Genomic DNA, 18,654 nt, shown 5'->3' with positions numbered 1-18,654 from the left:
CCTTCCTGTTCCTGAAGAAATAGCTGGGACAGTATATTGAACTGAAGGAGATGCAAGTCTTTTATTCACAAACTGAAGTCCCTCTCATGCTGCTGGACAGCCCAGAACACTCTGCAGGGTTGGCTGGAATCCCTCCGCCTTAAGGACGCTCATTACCACATGCTCATGCACCACTGTTGCTTGCAGAAGGGCATGAAGGCACAACAAGGCAGCCTACTAAACTGTTCCAAACAAATATGAATATACAGCAGTCCTTAGCCATTAACTCTCAGATCAGGCTTTGTTATTTCTTTCAGAAATCTCTTGGAAATTAAACCGGTGTAAACTCAGGAATGCTATTTGATGCAGCCCTGTTTTCCAAAGTGCATCACTACACTGAAATCCTCGTTGATGTGAATACTCATATTTTCAAATTATTGTTATTTATTATTGTTATATACTATTATACTTATTATTGTTATATACTATATACTATATATATAGTATATAGTATATAGTATACACTATAGTATACTATACTATAGTATACTATACAGTATATATAGTATATACTATGTACTATATATACTATATACTATTATATTTGTTATTGTTATATTCTTCATGTAAGCTGCAGCATCCTGATGTCTCTTGAGAAAAACCTAAGCTGTCCATTCTTTCAGATTCTTCTAACACTATTTAAGTATGTTGAGATGCTGCATTTTAATATGAACAGCCAAAATCTCCCCTTAGGTACACAAATGGAATTCCCAATGAAATCAATTAAAGCTGTCTTGGAATCTTCCAGAGTACCGTAAGCTTTATATCCATTTATATCTTAGATGTAATTGGAGATATAACCTGAATTCTCTAATGGAATGCTGAATCACCCCCATTTCACTATCTGGATGGTTCAGATAATTAAAGCTTTTCACTTGCTGTGAGCTTTCAGAACTGGAGCATCTTTGAACACCTCCATTTGTGCAAATCACTTAAATTTCTTGGTGCTAATCCTTTTTTTTTTTTTTTGGGGGGGGGTATGGAAGAAAAGAACTATGGGGAAAATTGTATTTTAAGTTTTAACCGAGGCAATTCTTACATAAAATATTTCCATATTACATAAAATATTTCCACTCTAAAATAATACAGAAAGCATTTTGTAGCAAAACAGATTTTATACATAAATCAGTTACCTAAATACTGGGAAGTATTTTCCAGGGAAATGACTACAATGATGAAAATTCAAACTGTTGAAGTATAGTGCCTGCCCCATCCATGTCCATAGAGTTTTCAACACTGTTTTCTTGCTGTGCAGGATTTCACCTGTCCATGCGGTGGCAATTCTCAATGATCAGTGGAATATTTAGAGCACCTAAGAAAAGAATGGAATGGAAATTTCTTCCAAAATACTCTTTCAAGAGCACCTAGAAACACTAATAAGCTTATTACTGAATCTGAAATGACTTTTTCCTGCCAAAGTATATTTATTTTATATTAAAAATAATAAGCATTCCTAGCTTACACAAAATATGCCAAATTAATTATAAAATATGTAGTCTGAAGCAATTTCTGAGATATTACTTTTTTTTTTTAATATAAATGCTTTCTTGATTTTAACCGTTTCAGTTTAGACTGAAGTAAAGCTAAGTTACAGTGGAAAATCCATATTTAAGGCATCTGTCTGGGAGATATAAGTACAAGTCAGAATCATAGAATCATGGAGTGGTTTGGGTTGGAAGGGACCTTAAAGATCATCTAGTTCCAACCTCCTTGCCATGGGCAGGGACACCTACTAGATCAGGTAGCCCTTCTAGATGGCCAGTGTGAATCGTCTTTGTTGATAATGGCAGTGTGAGGAATCATATAAGCAGAAGGTAGTACCTTGATTCATGGACAGGAGAAAACACCTTTTCTGTTTTCCTTTTGTTTTGGCCACAGAGTTAGTTAGCTTCAGATTCATGTAAGAAATTGCCTTCCCAACCACACTTTTTTTTTTTTTCCCAGCCATGAACTTTTAATGAAGAGATAATCTGAATGAAACAGAATATTTTCATTGAGTAACAGTCTCCTGCTGTCCAAGAAGCAAGGCATTTACTGAAATAAGATTTATCTTCAAAACAGAATATATTGATTATGTGCTATCACAGTAACTGTAGTATTTCTTTAACCAGGTGATTGAAGATGGTGCAATGATTTTGTTTGATGGATGTCAGTGCACAGGAAAGACAAAGGTTTTATGTGATGTTACCAAATAACAGATTTCTGAAGAGTTCAAATCATAATTGTCTTTTATGGGGGTCAGGAATCCAGGAAGATTTTAAAAAATAATTGATGTTTCTTCCACAGAACAGATTTTTCATTAAAAACACCATAAGATTAGGGTACCATCTTGGGTTTACGTGGCAAGAGCATGGCAGGGGGGCTGAAGGGCTGGCCAATGTGAGCAGAGCCCAGCAGCTGCTCCATGTCAGATCAGAGCTGGCTCCAGCCGGCTCCAAAGGGACCTGCTGCTGGCCAGAGCCGAACCAATAAGCAATGTTGTTTGCATCTCTGTGAGAGCATTTTTAAGACAGGAAAAAAAAAAAAAAAAAGAAAAAAAAAAGATCTGCTGTGCAACAGCACCTGGGAGGGTGAGGAGTGAGAAGCAGCCCTGCAGCCCCCCAGGTGAGTGCAGCAGGAGGGCAGGAGGTGCTCCAGGCACACAGCAGCAGTTCCCCTGCGGCCTGTGGAGAGGCCCCTGGTGGAGCAGGCTGTCCCCCTGCAGCCCACGGGTCCCACACGGAGCAGATCTCCACGCTGCAGCCCGTGGAGGAGCCCCCGGTGGAGCAGGTGGATGTGGCCTGGAGGAGGCTGCGGCCCATGGAGAGCCCCCGCAGGAGCAGGCCCCGGGCCGGAGCTGCAGCCCGTGGAGAGGAGCCCACGCAGGAGCTGGGGGTCTGGGGGGAGCTGCCGCCCGTGGGGGACCCGTGCTGGAGCAGTTTGCTCCTGGGGGATGGACCCCGTGGTACGGAGCCGTGTGGGAGCAGTTCTTGAAGAGCTGCTGCCTGTGGGCAGCCCCCGCAGGATCAGTTCGGGAAGGACGGCATCCCGTGGGAGGGACCCCACGGGGAGCAGGGGCAGAGAGTGACCGTGAAGGGGCGGTGGATACGAAGCGTCAGGGACTGACCGCAGCCCCCATTCCCTGTTACTCTGTGCTGCTCGGGGGGGAGGAGGACGTGGAAGAGGGTGAATGGGGGAAGGTGTTTTTGGTTTGCTTTTAGTTTTTCACTGATGTAGTCTGCTAGTGAGAGGAAATAAATTTTATTAATCTCCCTATGGTGAGTCTATTTTGCCAGTCATGATAATTATTGAGTGATCTCCCTGTCCTTATCTCAACCCTCGAGCCCTTTCCATCGTAATTTTCTCCCCCATTCCCTTTGAGGAGGGGGAGTAAGAGAGTGGTTGTGGTGGAGCTCAGCTGCCCAGCAGGGTAAAACCACCACTGGTAATTCTTAATCGGTGGGTTTTTAACTACTTAATTACAATAATTTAAAATTCATTCAATAAGTGCTTCCTAGCAGTGAAACAATTTTACTAATAAAGTTTAATAAGGAATAAAGATTATTTTTTTTCTTTTTTACATTTGTCCTTGGAGTTTTATCCAAGATTCATGCAATGTTTCCATGAACACAGAATACACCTGCTACGCTCATACATTGTGCGTTTTTACATGTGACTGTATTTGTCCATGAGTTTCCTGTTGGGTTTTCTGGTATCCCTCTCTCAGGGCTATGGGAATCTGAGTTATTCCTTAGGAATGGTAAGGAAATCTGTGTGTGTGTGCTCTTTAAAAGCAGTCATGGTTAATTCACCCTTTCTCAACATATGCAGAAAGTACATGAAAGTATATTCCTTTAAAGAGAAGAAGTAAAAAAGCAGTTGTTTCTTATGGTGGCCATTTTGTGCTAAGAGCGGCAAATGGGGCTTCCTTTTCAAGAAAAACAGAACTTTAAGTTATTTTCCCTTCTTTTATTTTTATTTTTTCAATTTATTTTATGTCTTGTGCCTGAGGTCTTGGTATATGCTCACAACTACTGAATCTGCTCTAAATATTGTGGTTTATTAGTTTTACAAAATTTTAGGCCTGTCTGAGCTGAACAAAACAATACAATGATATTGGCTGAAATTATGTAAACAGTTTTATCATTATTTCTACTTCTTTAATTCATTTGCAGGGGTTTTAGCAGCTGTGGAAAATGTTTGTTTCCTGCAGCCCATTAGATGTTATGGAGGGTTGGGAACTTTACAGGAAAAATGAGAAATGATACTCACCACTAAGAGTTTTCAGATATTTATTTGTTTGACTCCAAATCCTCTGTGTTTTCAAATAAAATTAGATACAGGTATGAATAAAACATTCTTAGAAGATTGAAAAAAATCTTTTGCCAAAGATGGGGCATGACAGGTCACGGCATATTCAGTCAGATGTAGATCAGTGCTGTGGGTACTTAATGAAACAGCCCTGCTAAACCCTGTGCTTATATTCCCTTGCAAGTGACCACAAAAGGTAAGAGTTTTTGAAGATCTTCAAAGGCAGATCATTTCTGGCAAACTGAGGCATCTAATGACAGACAACCCCCCACTCCGGGGGCCTTAGAAGGAAAAGGAATCTAGGTTTTCCTATTGATTTTACAGGATATTGCTTTAGCCAGAAAGACTTAACTGAACACCTATGCTGAAAGTTTTGTTGCCTACCTTGGGTGGCTCTTTTGACCAAATATTGCGCCCCTCCTGCTCCTGCTGCAAGGATGGAAGGACAGGGTCAGGGTGCAGGGACAGGGACAAGGACAGGGACTGGTGTTTTGGCTTTCACCAGATGTTTTCTTGGTATACAGCTTGCTCTCCATATCTGTCTGGTACTGCATTGGTATCAGCCCCAGCGAGTGCTGGGCTATGTACCTTATAGCTATGCTTTAGTGAGGTACAGGAATATACTGAAATTTGACCATGAAATGAGGCAGGATATGAGGGAGAATGAATACAGGACTTTCTGTTTTTAAACTGTTCCTCGGTAAGAAGGAGTGATCTTGCCATTTCAGAACCTCAGGGCAGAGCGTATTTTACCTCCCCCCCTCCTGGCTCCCTGCAGCAGCATCAGTGAGGAAGCTACTAGCCTGTGCTGAGAGCCGGGGCAGCAGTCTGTCCCCAGAAATCCCCTAGCTATCAACCCCAGCTTGGGGGAGAAGCCCCAGGGGGAGAAGCCAAGTCTTCTCCCTTCTCCATGGTCCCTGCCTGGGCAGGGACCCTGGCTGGTCCCACCACAACCTGTACCACTGGTGGGGAGCAGCGAGGTGCGTGTGGGGCTCCTGCCAGGGGCCTGGCAGCCAGGCAGACTCTGGGGGGGCTGCTGGTCTCTGCATGGGGGCACAAATGTTTCCTGGCTTCCTGTTGTTCCCATCGTCATCGGTGCCTGCCCCCAGGGCCTCCGCTGCTCCCTCCCCAGCCTCTCTATGCTGCAAGCGCAGCTTGTCCCTCATTTGAATAAAACCATCATCAAAACCATTCAGTTGAGTCAGCTATTAAACCACTTAATTCCAAAATCCATACCATGGGTGATTTAGAAAGGACAATTAAAAAGCCAGGGAATGGTCTCTATGGTTTTTTTATTGTGAACTTCATCAGCTCAGACTGCCGCTTGCCATCAGCTTTGCTAATAAAAGTCTTGATACACAAATTGAAATAGTGTTTTATAGGTGCCTGCTTTGCTTCCCCTCCTCTAGCCCAGTCTGTCAGAAAATGCTTTCTTGGTTATAAATCACTCTTTTATTTTATTTTTTCTGACTGCAGATTTAGAGCCAGATTAAGAGCAGCCATGACATAGCCAACAAAGAGAGATGGTGATGAAACAGCCACCTAGCACGAGTCATGTGGCTCCTCACAGCTGGGTGCAAGGCTGGTCTGGGATGTCTGGTGAGCTTAGCACCCTTCTCCTGGTTAAAGTCAGGGCTGGGGAATGAGGGAGCTCCATCACAGCTCTGCTACTGCAGTGACAACTGGTGAACACAAACCCTCCTTGGGATGAGGAGCAGGGCTTCAGCCTCACCCATACCAATCTATGGCAAAGACAGTGGGACTTACATCTGCAATTAAGCTGAGCAAAACTTTGCTTTAGTATCTATTAATTCCAGATTAACAAAACTGAGAGGTGAATGACTAAAACTATACAAAGCTCAGAGCAGGATTAATATGAAATTAATTTTTGTTCTCATGTTGTCCCCGACTGCACAGAAAGGAAGCTGGTATCCCACTAAGGTTCCTTTTCGTGACAGGCTATGTGAACCTTGCTTGTTCACATCCTGCAATGTGTGAGCAAAAACCTGGCCCAGATCATTCGTTCTGCCCTTCCGTCTCTGCTGGTGAGTCAAACTGCTCTGGGAAAAGAGCACTGAGAGATCCTCATATTCAGCCTAAACCAGTGAGAATCTGATGTGCTAGGAACTTGGACTGAGCTCAGCTTCCCTTTTGATGAAAACAATCCAGGCAAACGCACAACTGAAAATCTTTCCCTCTTTTCTCAGGTAAAGCGGAGGGCACTTTGGAGCAGGGCTGTGCCCTCACTGCCGGAGCAGAGCGGTGCGACAGTGCCGGAGCAGCAGGGGTGGGAGCTGCCTCTTTCGAACATCAGCATCACACCTGATGCGAGACTTAGCAGACAGAAGTCCCCAGGGGGAGTTAACATGGCCCACGGCAGAGACCCTGACTGTGCTGCACCCAGTGTGTGGGCCTGTGAAGACACTTCGTCTCACATTCTTCTCCCTGCCAATTCGCTATCCCAGCCATTTGCCAAGGCAGTGCTCCTCGCTGGATAGCATTAATAGAGGTGTGTTTCCTTGCAGTTTCTACGCACGTCTGGTTTTCTATTTCTCTCCCTTTTCCGTTTCCTGTTGGCGCTACATCCTAAACTCCTAACCTCTTACACACATGCACATTTTTTCCCCCCTTGCTGGGAGGTGCCGCACAATGAAATCCATGTAGTGAGAGTTCGGTTTGCTGTATGTTGGAGCCGCACATATGCTAGCCAGTTTTCTCACCCACACCCCTCTCCGTGGGATTTCTCAGCACACTTGCTTCCCAGCTCCTGCACTCAACATGTGGTACAAAGTGTAGTGGAATATCCGGGTCTGAGGCCCTGCAGTGTACACAAGGACTCTTCCTGACTTGTATTAACATTACTGCCAGTGAAATCTGTGGCATTTTGATTGCTTTGGAGCTCCAGTCCTGCAATGCCTTTCTCTCTGCTTGCCCATATGAGTCTCCTTTCGGCTTTTTGTCTTCACATGAAAGAGAGGGCAAAAAAATTCTTTTGATGTTTTTGAGAATATTGCAAGATATTCTCAAGAAAACACCATTTCATTTGCTCAGGCTCTTGTTCATACAGGCTTTCATGACTTCCAGGATTGACTATTTTAATTTGTTCCTGGTGGTGTTCCAGATTGTTTGCTAAACTGGCTGCAGATGGTTTTGAATGTTGCTGCTGCCAGAATTGTTACTAGGACTTGATCTACAGATCATATTTCTCCAGTCTCACGTTCCCTCTACCCCAGTGCCTGTTAAGCAGCATATGGCTTTAAAATTCCTTTACTGACTTACAAAGCTTGCAGTGGCCCTGATTCTGTTTACCTTCCTGACCTTTTAACTCTTTAGACTTTGACTTAGGCTCACAGCTTTTCTGATGTAAAGTCCACTGCTAGTTCAGAGCCAGCGTTCAGAACCAGGGTTGAGTATGGCTTGGGGTTTTGCTGCTTGTCATGCCTTTCCACAGCTTCAGTGAAGTGAAAGGAGTGGGATTTTCTTTCTGCTTTGTTTGCCTAATATTCAATTGATTATTCCAAGCTAAGCTTTTCTACATAGATGTACACACAGACACAGGCACACACAAGGTCAACATATAGGCAGTACACTGCTACCTTAAAAATAAAAAGTGCAAACAAAGACAATTTGATTCTCAGATGGTGTACAAGAGAAGTGGTGTAATAAATCCAGGAGAACCAATTCCCAGCTACCCTGTGCAAAGAGGGAGAGCTCCTTGTATGTGCATGGCACACAAAAATCAGGAACACCACCTTTTATTTGTGTGCCCTTCAAGCACTCCGAGTACTGAAAGCTCAGGAATATCACTCATAGCTAATTCTGAATGATTGCTTTCTATTAACATTGTGCCATCTAAGCTGAAAAGCAGGTATTCAGTAATATTACCTTGATCAGCTGAAATCTGTGGGAATTTTGTGACAGCCAAGACTTTAAGGAGTGAGGTTTAGAAGCAGCTTGTTTAGCTAAGGTTGGCAAGTGGATGGAAAGCGTCCTTGTTATCAGTAACCTAGGCCAGGATTGCCCCCGGGGGGCACTGAGATTTAATCACGGGACGTCACAGTCTTAGGGCCCCCTTCCAAAGATGAGCCACTCTCCAAGCCAAAACAATGGCATTTATTCTTCAAGGGTTAATTCAGGGTGGATTTCAGTCCTCTTGCTAGCCATGAGCCCCTGTTGAGCAGTGAAGTTTTTGTCCCAATCTAGGACTTCAAAGTGCTCCCTTCTGTTCCCACTGAAACCCGCAAAACCAGGGCAAGAACCCCAGTGCACTTCACTCCTCTGCCTTCGCTGACAGTCATGCAGTTATTTCTGAGATGATACATAAGAGTTTCTGTGATCTGAGTAGCTCTGCCTTTACAGATCTCTTTTTCTTCTTAGTCTCCTCAATCTGATTCTTGTGAGGAGCTCTTAAATCTTTTGCACTTATTCCTTTTATTCTGTCTTTCCATAAACTCTCTTCTGTTCCACTTTCTGGTCAGTCTTCCCTATAGAAATCCTTCCTAGCCTTTTTACTTCTTAGTCTTCTGGAGTTGATCAATGTTACATGCACACACGTATATATATTTATATTATCTTGTAGATTTATTTATTTATTTTTAATGAAAATACTTGACTAGGAAAAACAGGGGAAAAAGGAAACAAAAGAAAAACCAGAAAATTCTGAAAACTTACCTCTACTGCCCTTTAATTGACTGAATTCTGGCTGTTTCGCTTAAGTATTGTTCTGTCAAAAAAACAAAAAAATGGGAAAGAAAGGGAAGAATGAATGGAGACATCACCACGTCTTCATAAAAATCCTTCTCTCAAGATAATTGCATATATTACAGAAAAATAAGTCGAAGTTCAGATTAGTTTTTGGAGCATAGAATATATTAGGTTTATTGCTGTATGGTAAATTTGACAAGGGAAAGTTGTAGTACTTTATAAATAGTTAGTATGCTCTAACAGAGTTTATGAAGTATATGGAAAGGAGCTGTAAGGGAATATAAGACATAGGACATGAAAATTCATTAAAGTTCATGACAATTTACAGTTGTGGTGGGGAAGCCAAATGACTTATACAGTCCCCAAGTATACAAGTAGGTCAGCCTGTAGAAATTTGGAATTATTTTTCTCTTGTGTGTGTACTGGTAAAGCTAATATGAGAACATGGCACACAGGTCTACAACCAGATTTTCATCAAGATGTTGACCACTTGGAAAAAAAAAAAAAAAGAATAAAGGAATATGACCAAACTTAAAGCTCAATGTGTTTATTCGAATGAAAAGATGGATGTTGAAGTATCCAACAGATATGGCCATAATAAGAGTTACAGCTGGAGGCTCTGGCCAGATGAAGTCAGAAGAAAACATCAGATGTGCTCTGAGAAACAAGGGCAAATAGCTGCTGCAATAAAATACCAAAAATAAAAATAAAAATAAAAATAAAAATAAAATAAAAATAAAAATAAAAATAAAAATAAAAATAAAAATAAAAATAAAAATAAAAATAAAAATAAAAATAAAAATAAAAATAAAACCACCCAGCAGTGATATTGCCTAAACAAGTCTGAATGCTTTTCTGGAAGATGTGCTTTTACTCAACATAAGTTTTGTTTTAGTCACACATATTAGTGGACTCACTCAGTATGTGAAGCCTGCATAAAATGTTGGCCTTCCTGGCCTTAAACTTTAGCAGTCTGGGAGATGACTTACTGGGTCCACCCAGGTTTCTGTCACCCTTGCTTAACACATAAAGGTGGAACAACAATTGAAGGATTATTTCTATTTGCTTTTAAAAGGAGGAAAACAACAAATATCATTTTTTACAGAACTAGTTAAAATGTATTTCAGCAGATCTTTTCAATTCTTTTGATTGAAGTTAAGTGCCTTAACAGTTCCAAATAAAAATGTCTAATTTTGGTTTGTTGACTTCAGCTAAAATGTTATCCGTAGGAGCTCCTCTGATTCCTCCTGGGAACTGTAGCTTAGATGCAGAGTTCCCATTTGTCTGTCCACTGTGGTTTGGGGTCTCCAGCTGAGCTGGATCTTGTCCGATGTTTCAGCTTCAGGAATGTCTATGCTCAGTCAAGGAAGCTTTGGCAAAAAGAACTGGGGCAAGCATTATCTGAACTAAACTCCCTTAAGGTACTGCTATGACTTCTGTGACCATTAAGTACAGTCTAACTGATCTGATTGAAATGTTTTAACTAAGCAAAACATTCCCCTTGGAGTCAATGTTGCACAGTGAAGACTCAGAAACCTCAAGGAATATTAATATTTCCTCAAAGTTCAGTTTTGCAGAAAATGCATTTTCTATGAGAAAGCATTCATGGAAATTTCCTGACTATTTTTATTTAAGAACAAGAGAACCAGCTCTTAATTGAAAGGGGGAGCATGCCAAATATTAACACCCCCAGGGACAGCAAAACTGATTAAATACGTGTCTAGTGTTCTGTTTTTAATCCAAGGGAAACTACATCGACGACGTACATGTTGTTTTAAGTTTTTTTCTCATTTTTATGAAAAAGTGTCTAAGTAAAACAGCATGTTCTTTATACTGGGGTTCCATTCCCTCGGGTTGCTCTCATCGTGCTCACGGCTGCTCTTTTCTCTGCGCGAGCAGACATGCCAGAAACATGAGGGCTAGGAGCAGCAATGAAGAAAACACTAAAGTGGTCCTTGTGCACGCCCGACTAGCTGCCATTGTGAGCCATGGTGATCTTGAGACCTGAGCTATCTTTCACGAGCATGATGATAGTTACCATTGACTTCCCACACAGCACTCACTTTTACCCTCTTACAGGACTGGCCGTGGCACTGAAACCCTCAGGGCGTGCTGAGACCTTTGTCATCCTCAGTGACAGGTACCTTCCTGAAGCCACAGCTGTTACAAACAGCCCCACACGGTGACTAAAATGGGTGAAGTGGGATGTTAGAAGTGGCCAAGTCTTCCTGCTACTGACAGAGCTGGAAAATGCAGATTTTAATTGGAAGTATTATTTTGGCCCCTGTTCAATCACTCAAAGCAAGCTCTGCTACTTAAGCATCTCCGGATCCAGATGCAGGGCAAACTGCAATCTTAAAAGACTTGCAATGATGTAAATCAGATATTCTGGTGTGTAAGCTTCAGTGCAAGGGAGATTTTTGCCTCTTAACTGCACACAGATTTGACTGGTGTGAGACAGTTTGCAGAACTTGTATATGGTTCAGAAACTTGTAGACTTTAATGTAAAACATGAGATTTCAAGGAAACCTTGAACTCTGCTTGCTGAGCCACCGCAAGTGCCTCTTATATTTCTGTTTTAGTAAATATTGCCTTTTCAGATATATTTTCCTCTATCTGTACACATAAAGCTATGCAGAAAGAAGTATAACAAATATTCTTTTTTTTTTCTTTAACATAAAAATCTCCTTTAAAGTCTGTACCTGCATGTCTTAAGGAATTCCTTGTAAAACTACTTGTTACCAGATAATGATTGTTGCTGAACAGACACAAATTACATTAAAATATACTAGATAATGTAAGAAAATCATTCTGATCTTCTGTCAACACTTACTGCTTGTGTACCCACCAACTGCACCATCAGAGAGTCATCAAAATATCTTAGCTCCTGCTATACTAGATCCACCTGTTCCAGAAAATGTGCATCATTGATCAATATACTCTGACAATGATGTGAATGTAAAGATGTGGAACTACTGAGACTACTCTTAATACTGATGTAACATTAACCAAGGCTTTCAAATCTCTGGCACAATGTGCCATCTCTGAAAGCAAAGCTGCATCTCTGTGGAACAGACCTTTAACTTCTTGACAGTGATCACACAGTCTATTGAATTACAACAAGGTGACTTAAGGAGATATGGATCAGAGTCAAGATTGCTTGAGCAGTAGCTTCTCGATGGTTTTAAATTTGTAGGACAGGTTATAGCAATGTTATTGTAATAACTGTAATATCAGCTGATTAAGTGCTCATTAAGTTGCAGCGAACTGCATGATTTTTCTGGAAATATGTTGCATATTTTATGTATGTGTGTCCATATACACTTTTTTTTTTTTAATGAAATTGATACAATGTCCAGCTGGCATAAATCTAGGTACAGTGCCACACTCTTCACTGGTACTTATTTCCCAAAAAGTCTGGTGGATAATTGTAACTCTGGCAAATGTATTTCCTTAGGTGACTTTAAGGCTGGAATCCATCTCTATCATCTGAACTGTAAAATACCTTTCAAGAAAGAAAATGTCTCGTCCAAAAGTCACGTTAAAGCAGTCAAAGGTCAAATCTGAACCTCTTTTACAGTACAGAAATGCAGAGCTGAGATCACATTAAAACACAGTCCTGTTCTATAGACATCCTGAGAAAAAGCAGAAATTTAGAGAAAAAGTCATCCATCCATAATGAGCAGGTTCTTCTCATCAGTGAACACAAAACCAAGGAAGCAGAAAAGACCGGCAAAGCAGTAGTTTACTTTTACCACTAATATGTGGATGGCTAATTGGAGAGCACTGTGTGACAGTCAGCAACAAATGCTCAACGTTTGTATCAAGTAATCCATTGAAATGGTCAAAGACAAGCCAAATTGTTTACAGGAGGCTTTCAGTGTGGCAGAGGGTTTCAGAGCAGCTTTGCCAATACACAGCTAAGCTCTGTTGGAAATGTGTGTAACTGATTCTCAGTGGCTGATCCTGGTCTCCCCATACAAGAGTAGTGACCATGTCTGTCTGGATAAGAGCACTAGGTTTGCTCCCTACACTTTCTGGATGATGCTGTCTTTCATATGGGTATGTACATGGGGTAAGCCCCTCAGGATGTCAAGTAGTGTTTAACAATTACATGCATTATGCATTTCCTTTCATGAAGGCACCTTTACAATATGACGCAGAATGAATAAATCTTGACATAACTATAGATTAAGGGTGGGAAAAGAAGGGAAACCTATCAAAGAGCAATGTTAGAAGAAATGTAAATGTAATAGTTCTCTGCAGCGTGTTGTGGACGGGTAGCAGATCCACAATCTGCAGTGCCTAGGACATGCCTAAGGGAGAAAGCGGAAGAGATGCAGTGATTGACACTTGTTACCAGAACTGCTTCTGGATTAGATTAGAACTGTCACATTTGTGACAGGGGTTTCCTGGCCAGAAATATGTGTGCATGCACCACCCAGACGGCCTACACATGCACTGGAAGTGCATCCCATCCTCATGTCTGATGTACTCTGCACGTGCTGTGCAGCTGTGCATGCACAGTTGTCAGATGGAACCAGTGCACATTGCATTTACACTGTCATCTGTACAGTCTATAAACTACTGGGGGAATCACATATGGCACGTGTACACAATGTAGGATTTCTGTTTGGTTTTGGACTTCCTACATCCTGAGATGCAGCATGGGGGTAAACAGAGGGCATGGCTGGGACAACTCAGACAAACGGGGAATGTTCTTTCTTGCATATGTTTTACCCAAAAGGTGATTTTGTAGAACTTGGAAGATGTCTGTTGTGCATTTACAGACTGACACGGGCAGCATGAGCAAAACCAATGCTTTGTTCATGTAGTTAAAAAAAGTGTTTAATACACAGCTCCTGGACTAGGCTGAGAATGAAATAATATCAAAGCAAAAATGCATTGTTCAAGCAATGCAACAGAGCTCCCAGATGCATAAACCTTTGGAGTAAAATAAAAGCACATGATCCCCATTCATAAAAGCAGCCTTTGGTGGCATTTGCTCTGCCTTTGACTTGCAAACATTCAAGTGTGAAAGCTTTTGTTCATGAGGATATCTGAAGGACTGTGAATACTCCATATATGCTAGTGGTAAAAAGCATGTATGTATGCAAACCTCTTTGCAAACAGGTATCTACTACAGTGAGTGTCTTGGATGCTTCTCTTAATTTCAGAAGTCAGGAAGAAGACGGTATATGCTTTTGGTGACCAAATGCAGAGTTGGTAGAAAGGCGCAGATAAGCAGTTCATGTGATAAGCTGTTCATATATTCAGAATTATTTGATGAAATGTGTGAAAATCAGTTCTGTGCTTTGATAAAGCTGTGTCTGGTAGTGAGAATATAATGGAGCGAACACTCACTGTGATAGGTGTGCACAGATTCCAGGAGTGTGCAAGTTAACATTTTACGGTACACAAGCAAAGACGGTTGAAAGATTTACAGAAAGGAAATTCAGAATAAAAATATAGCGAGCATTTTTGCCAATAACAGAACCTCTCACAGAACGTTTCTCTCCCTTGTCATTTCGATTCAAGTCCTAAATGTTATTCACTGACACGCAAACTAACAATGACATTTTAAAGCTTGCACAGTGCACATGCATCCAGCTCCCCTAGGAAAAGTCAGGCAAACACCTGACGCCTGCTGGGAATTTCGCTGTGGGTGCCAGACAGCTGCTGCCCATCAGCGTTTCCAGGTGTGCTTATTCGGTTGGGAGGTCGCTCCAGCTGCAGACACAGTCATAGCAGGGACCCAGGCAGGCTGCAGAGACAGAGGACATGCTCAGATTTTGCTGCTTGGGCTGCCTTGGTTTTGCCCTGATTTAGAGCACCTGGCTTGTTGCAGGATGCAGATGTTTGCTCTGTTCCCCAAGAACCAGCACTTCATTCCCTCTATAATGAGCACTGTGACCTGGGGGAGTTATTAAATCTCTGGTTCAAAAGAGTCTAGTTTTCCTCTCTTTTTGTTTCTCAGCTGATAGTCTGAAGTTCACAAACAGATTAGTGGAAGGAGTACATAGAAATTAAAAACTTAATTTTCAGATTCCTCTGAGTCAAATCTAATTGACAATTTGAATTATAGCCTGCACTGTTCTATGTTTCATTTTACTTTGGGGAAATCCCTAGTTATAGTTTTGCTTTGTCCTTTACTATAATTTTAGAAGCCTATATTTAAAAATTATTCTGAAGCAACTTCTAGTGTCTGAAGCAATTTTAGGACTACTGCAGAGTTGGTGTGAGACCACGCAATATTCAAAATTGAAGAGATTATACCTTACTCAGGAGACTAGGTACCTTTTTTAAGACCATCAATTTAATTAAAAAACACAGGCACTATATTAGCAGTAAGCTTATGGATCACCATATGCCAGTCAAACATAATGAAATACATGCAAATGTTAGATGGCATATTCTTTTGTCTCTGAAATTAGCAATCTCAGTGAATACTCTCTATGCCATGTGGGGGGATTTACTTATTTATTTGGCTTTATGTATAGAAAAAAGTGCCTATCCAACTGTGTACCTTTTGAATGATAAGAAAGGTTATAAGTAATCCATTGGCAACAATGCTTTCTTTATAGCTTATGGTTTGGCATTCACACCTTCCATCAGGGATGTGTGCATTCTGCACAGCATTTACACTGAGTTGAGATACCCCCTTTTTCTATAAACATGCTTTTACCTTTGTAGGTTATTTGCGTTGAAGGGGAAAAAAGTCATGAAACTGAAGCCCTGGAGAAAATCACTTATGCTCAAGAAACACATTTCATCCTTTCTGTCTGAACAAGTTTGTTTTCTTTTCCAACTTCATTCTGCATCATTGTCACCCATCCGCTCAGCCATTTGTACTTGGGAAGTCAGGGGACAGGAGAACCTTTGCTCTTTGTATTGCTGCCACTGTCAAGAGCTGTAGTGGAAACTGGGGAGCCATTATTTAACAGCTCCCATGACTTTGTGTCCCTGGGAATCTTAATAAAAGCAAACTAAATGTAAGAAGGGACAAGCTCATGACTGAGGAACATGCAAATGACAAAAAATATACTAGAGGAAAAATCCGGTATGTGAATCACATATGAGGAAAACCACAGAAATTATCTTTCTGTAACATACATCTAAAAAGAAAATAGAGCCTTAAGACAAGTTCTTAAGTATGTTGCCAGTATATGACATTAAGTTAATGCCGGGGGAAGGAATTCTGCCATTCTTTTCTCCTATGGAAATATGATTTTGATACCATTGCAAAGTCTTTGAGGCATTATTTTGGTACGTTATCTTAAATTGTTGCAGCTTTGTCTAAAGACATTATTTCTATCAGTACAGGATTGTCAGAAGTTTTCTAATGTCTAAAGAAGAATAGCTTAAAAGAGTCACATGTAAGGAAATTACCTTTTAAATCAATGTACCAGAATTACTTCCTTATTTATTTATTTATTTATTTTTCTTTTCCCATGAATATGAACATTCTCTGCTCAATTATTACATCTGCTAGTGCTCTTGGCTTACCCTGGAAATATGCCATCATATTCTGATTAAGGTGAATTCTTTCAAATACATTCTGGGAACAACAGTAACCAAAGTGTTTCCAAAGATGATAAGTCCTAAAGGAGCTTATGAGAGAAAAAGCTAGATACTAGTTCTGATGTGACTTTGTTTTTCAAGTCTGAAAAATGTAGAGGATTCCACACAAAAGCCATTTTTCGCAAGTGTTTTAAAACTATTATCTAAATGTTTAAAAGTAGTCCTAGTGTATTTTGGTAAGTGTTTAACCAAACATAAAATGCCATATTTGTTAAAAGTCTTCAATATACTGACACCTGTAATCTAATGTTTACAGAAAGCTTATTGCATTTATAAAGTGCTATTTGGGGCTATCCAATCAATATTCTTTTTTCATGGTGAAAACTTGCATTGTTCTTAAGTCATATAGAAAAAGAGAAATGACATCTGTGTGACAAAATATACACTTTTCCCACAGTTTAACCACAGGATGTCACTGTTTCTCTTTCCCAAGAAACAACCTTCACATGTGAAAGTAGACCAGATTCCTCTTAAGATGATAGAAATGCACAGAAATAACATAAAAAGCATAGAAATTAAGTCAGACGTTTCCTTTTGTATGTGTGAGTCAACCTAGGCAATGTGTTGCCTATGTAGAATAACAATTTAATATTCAATTCAGTCTCATAATGTACCAAGATTGATATATTTTTGGTACATCCCTCCAGACAGAACTGACACATATCAATATGTCCCATATTGCATAAAGAGTCAGGCAGAGCTGAATAGAGTTCAAGATAAAGTTAATGTAAGACATTAAAACTTCTTGTAGCCTTCCCTATTTAGCACTGAATATTTCGAAAACTTAGCACCCTTCACTGCCACAAAGCTGGATTTTGACAAACACATGCTGTTTCTTGAGACTTCATTTGATCCCTCTATAGGATCGTCGGTTGCCTTCATAAGGATTGTCCCATCCTAGATGTCCCAGTGGGATGCTTGAAAATGACTTAAAGAAGCTTCAAGAGATCAGTGAGCTTCAGGCACTATTTTTCAGAAGGTCCCCAGGGCACTTCAGGAAAGGTCCTTTTCACATGGTCATTTTGATTCTTCCTTTTACACATAGAAATAAGTCTCTCTTCATTGTGATGCATAGGGGAACTCCCTCCCTCCTTCCAAACCTCTTTCCGAAGTACCTTGTCCAGAACTCCAGTAACGTCGATCTACCAATTCACACAAGCAATGTTATTTATTTACTTACTGTTGGCTGTTAATTCCACTTTTAGTTTTTGTAGGCTTTCTAGGGCAGGAATCTTGGTCTGTCTGAATTTCTTCTCTGTCCTAAACACACTGCTTGCAGATGATAAATAATGAAAGCATTGTGTTGGTGTTGGTGCCAGTGTCTAGATTCTTCTCATACTCTAAGGTCTAGTGGCACAGGTTTTAAGAAATATTGTGTGTAGGAGATGACTACTCCCTGTGTTTTTGGAGTAGCTTGTGTAAAATGGAGGCATTCTGGCACACTTTACTCACCTCTCCGATTTCTATCCTCTTCTCACAGCTTCAGTGAAAGGGACTTTTCTATTTTCATTCCTTTTGTGGGATGACATATGAAATATATGGAAAATGTGTAGGAAGGTTCTTCACAATTGCCAATTTTGTCCCTGCAGCCCACTGAGATCTCGAACTGAATCACACCCCATCTTCTACATGTCTGAAATAATTCCTATGCTATTCTTTAAAATGGCAGCCAGGAGTATGTGGGAGGTGGGTGCAGTGACATGAAACAGAAGAGAGCGCAGCACCTGAGGAAATTGTCTTTATAAAGTCAAGGACTAGATCATCTGACATCTCTAAAGTCTAAAAATTCATATCACTGAAGAGCTCCTAAAAATAATTATGCTTTTAATCTTCATTATAAACAATGAGGGTACTTTGCATGAATCAGTCTCACTAGTTTTCCTTCCAAAAAAGAGAGGAGCTAGCAGTCTGGGGTGAGGGATTGTGTGGTGGTTAGCGAGACATATGGTGTGCAGCATAAGGACCATACTGGATGCAACTGAAGGCAGTAGCAGAATTCCTACCCACATCAGTGGATCCAAAGCTGGCCCATAAACACTT

At 40.7% G+C, this 18,654-nt stretch overlaps 1 long non-coding RNA gene across 1 annotated transcript; it reads right to left on the bottom strand.

Moving 5' to 3' along the window:
* Nucleotides 1-1,015: 1,015 nt before the first annotated feature.
* On the bottom strand, nucleotides 1,016-17,888 carry LOC310894552. The gene is made up of 3 exons (XR_014580002.1): nucleotides 17,795-17,888; nucleotides 9,001-9,052; nucleotides 1,016-1,351 (listed from the first exon to the last, which is right to left on the bottom strand). It is a non-coding gene; the product is annotated as an uncharacterized lncRNA (long non-coding RNA).
* Between the last annotated feature and the right edge of the window lie 766 nt (nucleotides 17,889-18,654).

The sequence above is a fragment of the Anser anser genome, assembly GCF_964211835.1.
Source record: "Anser anser genome assembly, chromosome: 2".
Taxonomy (NCBI): Eukaryota; Metazoa; Chordata; class Aves; order Anseriformes; family Anatidae; genus Anser; species Anser anser.
Note: the sequence above shows the minus strand (reverse complement) of the source record. Positions and strands in the feature narration are given on the sequence as shown.